This window comes from Neolamprologus brichardi, chromosome 7 (genome assembly GCF_056152115.1).
Source record: "Neolamprologus brichardi isolate AB-2024 chromosome 7, ASM5615211v1, whole genome shotgun sequence".
NCBI lineage: Eukaryota > Metazoa > Chordata > Actinopteri > Cichliformes > Cichlidae > Neolamprologus > Neolamprologus brichardi.
This window is the reverse complement of record NC_142110.1, coordinates 63,287,530-63,294,663: the sequence shown is the minus strand read 5'-3', so window position 1 is coordinate 63,294,663 and position 7,134 is coordinate 63,287,530.

Sequence of the window (7,134 nt, the reverse complement as noted above, 5' to 3'; positions counted from 1 at the left end):
GTTTGACCTCTGTTATTGCCAACAAAGGTTATGTTACAAAGTATTGAGTTGTATTTTTGTTATTGACCAAATACTTATTTTCCACCCTGATTTACGAATAAATTCTTTACAAATCCTACCATGTGAATTCATGGATTTTTTTTTCACATTCTGTCTCTCACAGTTGAAGTGTACCTCTGGTGCAAATTACTGACCTCTGTCATCATTTTAAGTGGGGGAACTTGCACAATCGGTGGCTGACTAAATACTTTTTTGCCCCACTGTATATCAACATGTGGTACAGCTGGCAGTTACATGGAAACAGATTAATATGATGCAGAGCCTTTTATTCTGTAAGGTCAGCTTGATACAGGAAAGTAGCAGCGTCTCTAAAACTTTCATTACATTCCTTCCTTTTGATGGTTCATTGATCACACAAGTATTTGCAATTATGACATAAACATCAGACCCAACAGTCCAGCCAGGTTAAAAGTAGATTATCGTCATGTTTTACAGAAAGCTTGATGTTGTTTTTGCATGCTTTCGGCACTCTTGGGCTACATCCACACGTACACGGATATTTTTGAAAACTGAGATTTTCTGTTTTCGTTTTAAAAAATAATCCCGTCCACACGTAAAGGCAGAAATGAAGGAAAACGCTGCTAGGAACATGCCAAAGCAACAGGTGGCGATATATTCCTAACCGTGTAGAAATGTTGGCCAATCAGAAGTCTAGAAGCCTCGTGGGGAAATAGTAAACAAAGATGGTGCATAGAAGAAGAACAGAGTCGTATGTGTGGAGGGACAGTAACTGTGTATGTATGTGTAAGCATTTAAACACTGCAGAGAGTATAATTAACAGCAACAGTATTGTAGAAATTCATTTCACCGAAACAATAACGTGGCGCACAGTGTGACGTCAAAAAAGGTGCACACCTTTGACGCTGCGTTTTCTCCGTTTTCCTCGTCCACGCGTAAATGCAAAAACTGAGTTTTCGAAAATCTCCACCCTGGCAGGCGTTTTTAAAAATCTCCGTTTTCAGTGACCGAAAACGGCGTTTACGTGTGGACGAAAGGTGCAAATGCATAGAAAAATCTGCGTTTTCAAAAATACCCGGGTACATGTGGACGTAGCCTTGGTGTGTAGCTATGACTACGAGAAACAAAAGAGAGACAGAGTCCATCTTACACTGAAACATTTTCCCAAAGGGCCGAATTAGAAAATGGGACTGCTGTCAAGAGACAAACCAGTAAACTGGATTTAGTTCTGCTCAGTATAAATTTTATCCTTTCATGAAACTGCTACTGGTAAAAGATTCACCACAACCACAACAATCTGCTTCCATTTCACACCAATCCTCTCCATGTCCTCCTTCAGTATATCGATGAATCGTCTCTCTGGTCTTTTTCCTCCTGCCTGACAGCTCCGTTTTCAGCTCCATCCCTCCTCTGCACATGCCCAAACCATTTCAGCCTTGCCTCTCTTTGTCTCCAAACCATTCAAACTGAGCTGTCCTCCTAATATATTAATTTCTAATCGTGTTTACTTTCTCCAACCCATAAATCATACCAGGTCTCACTACCAACTTGCAAATCTTTACTTACAAAATTGAATTATAGCACTAAAAAAGTGAAATGGGTGGAGTAAAAATGCTAACATTTTATCACTATTTAATCAGCTTCCCCGAAAACTGTTGTGAACAAAAAACTTCAAACATACAAAATACAAAAGTCTTATTACTATTGTAACGTGAGGGTTCACTAGATGGTTTGGAATCTCTCTGAATAATTAGGAACAGCAAGATGGAGACGGATAACTTTTTAGCAGCCTCTTTACTCTCAGCACACAGCAACAACAACCCACACTTCCTATTTGCCGCCCTCATGAATATTTCACTGACCTCTCAGAAGCCAGGAGATCTTATACTCAGATCAAAACAGGGAAAACAACCAGGTAGATATAACACATACTTATTACTGGTTTGAACATGCATGTCTAAACATTCAAATGTGTAAACATGTAAATATCAAAACACGTAACCACCAAATAGCTACATAACTAGCTTTATAACCTTTGTAAACACCTCTTTGTATATCAAATCAGATTTAAATTTACTTCTACACTTTACACTATTACTATTTTGCTTGTAGTTTAATTACTTCATCTGCAGTTTTTCAGTTCTTACTTTCTTGTTGAGTCAGAGAAATCAAGTCTATTTTGGTCTTGAGCAACTGCGTTAAAGTAAGGTTCAGTGTTATGGACAGCAGACAGTTGACTATCACTGAGACAGTATCTGTATCTGTATTTGTTAAACTGAAAATGTTTGTTCACATGTGAAAGTAGATCCAAAGAGAAACTTCTGAGCATGTTTCCTTATGTGTTCTAGTTCTCCTCTTTCAGAGAATAAAGAAAATCTGGCAGTGATACTGACTCCGCCTGTAGTGAATCAGACTCCAGGTCAATGAGTTCAAGCAGAACATGACTGGATGCATTAACCACATTGCAAGTGGAGGGAGGCGAATCATGTGCATTTCACTCTCAGCTGTTTTGAAGTCTTCAGACTAATGATGCAGGGCTCCTGACATGGATCAGTACCAGCTGAGGCATTCAGCTGATTATTTGGCTTTTTTCACTGTTGGCCAGTGAGTACGAATGTTACTGAAATACTGAAATAAGCTTTCTCATCAAAACCTTCACTATGCTGTACATTTCAGATTTAAAGATGAACTATTACGTTATAGACTTTAAAGTTACCATCTGATGGATGAGAAAGTTTAAACATTTCTACAACTTTAGGAGATACAGTTTTTAGTTTAAACTTCATTGTTATTGTAACATACCTAGCAAATGGTGTTATGAAGAGTACCCTACACACAACATATTCATCAGAAGCAATCAAACCTTGGGTTTCCATGACTACAGAAAGTTTTCACGTTACAGTAACAATCTTCCCAAACTTCTTTCTGGAGATATCATTGGCTGTGCTTGGTGATATGTGCCACATTAGGTATCTCTCTAGACTACAGCCACATTGCACATTTTGACCTTTAGATTACAATGTTTCTGCTCTGTGTACTGTAGCTGATCTTTGGGACCGAGCTAACACGAGATGTAAATTGGTTGAGAAACGTGACAGGTTTCAGGATGAAGTGGGTGTAAATTAGAATGTAGATTCTTGAGACAGTCACACAGTTTCTGTGGTAATCAAGGATAACCTATTTGCAGTATGTGAAAGTGGCAAGTGCTGAATCCTGGAAATGGACCCCAAAATTGATCATTTTTACCTTACCTGTCAGGGCCCCCCAAAATAGAATAGTGTGTGTAACTAACAGTGAAGTGTTCCAATGTTTTTCTTGTGTTTATATTCGTAAGTTTCCTTTAATTGTGGAACTTTGTTTTGTAATTGGTGGTAGCGGAAGTAACGTGCAGCACGGACTGAGTTTGTGGTGACACAAGACCAGAAAAGCATGGCGCTCTGTGAGTTCTGCTGCATCGTCCCACTGCTTTAAACTGGACTTAACTTATGTGTTCTTTAAAACTTAAGTTAAATTAAATCCAACTGTGGACTTACCGTTGAGAGGAGTAGCGGCTCGCGCGAAGAACGGACTTTCTCCCGTTTGGCTACAGCAGGCAATGAGGTGTGTTCAGGGTGCCTCTGTTAATTTCAGTTTCAATGAAAGTGCCATAAAAGGGCATTTATGTGTCTATACCTTTGTTGTTTGGATTTACTGTGATAAGAGTTATTGTAAACATGTTGCTTATTGTAATTGTTTTGTTTGGGTAGTTCTCACGATGATGATGATGACGACGCTGAGTGATCTTGTCGCTGAACATTGAATAAATCATCTGTAAACAAGAACTTGTCCACGTGGTGGCTGATGGGGGCTACAGTGTGTGTAAAATATAAACATGGTGCTGCACTCATCCTTAGTGAACTCTGGATCAGTCCTTCCCATTCCTCACCTCACTGTACATGACTGTGACTTCTGACCAGATTAAGAGAGAGTTGGATAAAACTACACCAGGGAAAAGGCTTCTTCAAATTTCCGAGGATCTGTAATAACCAGCTGTGTGTGATCATGAGGCACATTTATAACCCAAGTAAGAAACATGAGAAGGTGTTACAGAATATCTGGTCTAGTTCCTGTACTGAAGAAGATGAAAAACATACTACAGAGACAACAAGTGAAAACATCTTTTGCCTCTCTTAGGCCTGGTCCTGACAGAGGCGGCAAAAATACAGACTTTCTGTGCTTAAGTGGAAGTACATATAGTAGTGTTAAAAATACTCCAGTGTAAGTACTGATTCAACTTGTTCCTACATCAGCCTACACCCAATTTGTTCCTGGGTCTGTCAATAGGCAGGGTCACTCAGATCTTGCTGGGCCATTCCTATTCTTGATCCTTAAGTCCAGGTAAGCCAACAGGACTTCCATGGCTCTCCTTCAGGAACCTTAGCCAGTGCTTCCTAATTCCGCCTTTCAAACTGTATTTTCCATTTACAACATTACATCCTCTAATTACTCTTGACTTGACATTTCACATTATCTACCTCTCTCTCACTGTGTGGTGCTGTCCAGAATTTTATTCTGCCTCCTGAAACAACCAAGACCCAATGCGATAATGTCACTGATATTGATGTGCTGTCACCAGGAAAGCTGCAGAGATGAGAGGAACGGAGAGGAAGAGGAAAAGACATAGAAGGAGGTGGTAAAGGAGGCATAAAGTAAATTACCAACAGCCACCCAGACTGAGAACCACATAAAGGAAAAAAAACAAACAAACAAACCCCAGAGGGGACAGAAAAGGAAAGGGAGGGACAGAGATAGAGTTCATGTGGTTTTGAAGGGAGCTGTGGCACTTGGATGTAATTCACTTTACTCTCTCCAGAGGAATCCATTTACCCCCTTCCTGCAATTATGGGGTCTTGTTTCCTCTGTTAATCCATCTGAATGTTTGTTTGAGTTTGTTTCTGGTGACTATTAGGGCACACTCGTATAGATGTACACACACCACAAAGCCACCCTCCTCTGTAATAAATCCCTCATTACTGGCAGTAGTTGTTTTTCTTTCTCTTCTCTGCTGTGTTCTGGCTGTTGGAGCTGTTTTCTCTTGCTCTGCATTATTAGCTTTGTGATGTGGAAACACACTGTGGAGCCTCCTCCAATCCGCAACTCTGGGACACAGAGAGAAAGAAGGGAATAGAGACTCTAATTAGACTCTAATTCTACAATCCTCCTACTATTCCCACTCATTATTCAAATAAAGTAATCCCGACTGCTGATGTGTTTTCCTGTTGTGTGTCACAGGATAAGATGAAGATAGCATTGAGGCTAAAAAAAAACAATAAGCTAGGAAAGCTGCAACCACCAAGTACCTGCAGAGGGTCAGGCAAGTCCCGAGGAGTCAGCTGAACGGTAAGAACAAGATCCGGGCTATCAACACTTACACCCTGCCTGTGATCAGGTACCCTGCTGGGATAATAAACTGGCCAAAGGAGGAGATAGAAGCCACTGACATCAAGACAAGGAAGCTCCTTACCATGCATGGAGGGTTTTACTCCAAGTCCAGCACCTTGAGACTGTACACTATGCAGAAGGAAGGAGGCCGGGGACCAATGTTGTCTGTCCAGGATGAGACAACGAACATTCACTAATACATCAGGAAGATGGCCACGACCGACAGTGAATACCTCAGGCAGCAGAAACCTGAGCAAGAGGAGGACCCTTGTAATCTAACAAGAGGAGGCAGGGCATACATGGAACGCCATAACCAAGTGGTCGGCATAGTATAGAGAAACATCTGTGCCAAGTATGGCCTGGAAGTCCCAAAGTCAAAATGGGAGATGCCCCCAAGGGTGGTTGAGAACTACCTAGCTAATATCCTGTGGGACTTCCAGATACAGACGGACAACCTTATGTAATGGCTAACCAACCGGACATAGTAGGGGTGGACAAGCAGAGGAAGACGGCCGTAATGACAGACGTAGCGATACCGAATTGGTATTGGTATATCAGGAAGAAGGAACACAAGAAGTTGGAGAAGTACCAAGGGCTCAGAGAATAGCTCGAGAAGATGTGGAGTGTGAAGGTAACAGTGGTCCCAGTGGTAATTGGAGCACTCAGTTCAGTGACTCCCGAGCTAGGCGATCCAAGGAACAACATCCGAGATCTCTGTCCAGAAGAGCGCAGTCCTAGGACTAGAAGCTGCCGCTGGCCTTCTACCTCTCCTCAATGGAGAGCGTGCTCTCCTCCTGCCTTGGTGTTTGGTACGCAAGAGCTACAACTGAGAACAGAAAGGCTGCACAGAGAATAATTAATACTGCAAATAATTGTCTGCCCTCTTCCACCCCTGGAGGCCATCGCCAGATCCTCCTGAATCAGAAATACCAGGGCCAGCATAGGTGACTCCTCACACCCCACCCATCACCTGTTTGACTCAATGCCATCTGGTTGGTGCCTCAGGCCCTCACAAACAGCTTCTTCCCCTGGGTCATTCCGACTGTTAATGAACACCCCACCCCTGCCCACCCACCTCACCAATCTGAACCATGTAACCCTCATTACTCAGCCAATCACACATGGACTTTAAACTCATACCAAGTCTTTTCTTTGCACTACTTTCAGGCACTTTGCAACTATTTTGCTGTCTAACGTGTGCTTTCCCCCTTTTTGTATATATTTTCCTGTTTGCTGCTTACTCCTGCTGTCTACTATTTATACTTTATTCAGCATAGTTGATGTGGAGCACCTACAATTTTGTTGTACATGTACAATGACAATGTCAAAGTGCTTGCTCATAGGGAGTCATATGATTGTTGGAGGTTTTTGTTTTCTTTGTTTTATTGTAGGGTCTTAAGCCTCTTGAGGCAACTGTTGTTGGGATTTGGAACTATATAAATAAAACTCAACTGGTGTATTTGTCACTTAATTTTTAGCTTTAGCTATGATAGATTGCACCGCTGTCTTTCACTACACATGCAAATTAGCAGCGATTCTTCTGCTGTTCACTCCGGGCTAACTGCTGCTGTTCGCCTTCGATCAGCTGTAAGTTTACTGAATTGACTTTGTTTGATGTTGCACAGATGCTTCCTGCATTTCCTTCCGATAAGATAAACCAGGTGTTTCTTGTGATGTGTACTCAGTGCATTTCTT